Source organism: Phytophthora parasitica (assembly GCF_000247585.1).
Source record: "Phytophthora parasitica INRA-310 unplaced genomic scaffold supercont2.4, whole genome shotgun sequence".
NCBI classification, from domain to species: domain Eukaryota; phylum Oomycota; class Peronosporomycetes; order Peronosporales; family Peronosporaceae; genus Phytophthora; species Phytophthora nicotianae.
In genome coordinates, this window is record NW_008648990.1 from 1,695,484 (window position 1) to 1,696,378 (window position 895).

Consider the following 895-nt stretch of genomic DNA (forward strand, 5'->3'; position numbering starts at 1 on the left):
CGCACGATGCTGCCATCATGGCGCACCCTGGGATCCGCCGCACACAGCTAGCTGCAGCCCAGTGGTACTTCTGGCCGAGCATCGACATGGATATCAAAGCCTACGTGCAGAGTTGTGAGTCGTGCATGAGGTACAAGTCGAGCACGGGGCGAAAGTCAGGCAAGCTTCAACCAATTCCGTTACCGGCAGCTTGTTGGGATGTTGTCTCGACTGACTTCATCACGCATTTGCCAGTGTCTGACGGCTTTGATGCGATCATGGTTGTGGTGGACAAGTTGTCAAAGCGTCCAGTCTACATCCCGACGCACACCACAGCGACCGCAGAAGACACTGCCAAGCTGCTCTTCAACAATGCCATCCGGTACTATGGAATCCCATCGACCATCATCTCCGACCGCGACCCGAAGTTCACGTCAAAGTTCTGGAAAGCACTTGTGCAGCTGATGAAGATCAAGACAGCGATGACAACTGCCCACCGAGCGCAGGCCGACGGCCAAACTGAGCGTCAGAATCGGACTCTCGAGGACTCGTTGCGATGCTCTATCTCGTACCATGGCAACGACTGGAATGAGCACCTGCCCATGATTGAGTATGCGCACGCAACACTGGTGTCCAGCTCGTCAAAGCTATCGCCCTTCTTCGTCGACACCGGCCGTCACCCTAAGAACCCATTGGGTAGTGATGAGAGCGATCAGCCGGTGGCGAAGTCTCGCGTGGAGTACGCGTCTCGATTTGTTCAGCATCGTCAAGAGGTGATCGAACGTGCTAGGAAGAATTTGTTAGATGCGCAGGAGGCTCAAAAGAAGTTCTACGACCGGCGTCGTGCAGCAAACCCATTCAAGGTCGGTGATCTAGCCTTGCTGTCGACGCAGGACCTGAACATCTCACACGCCAC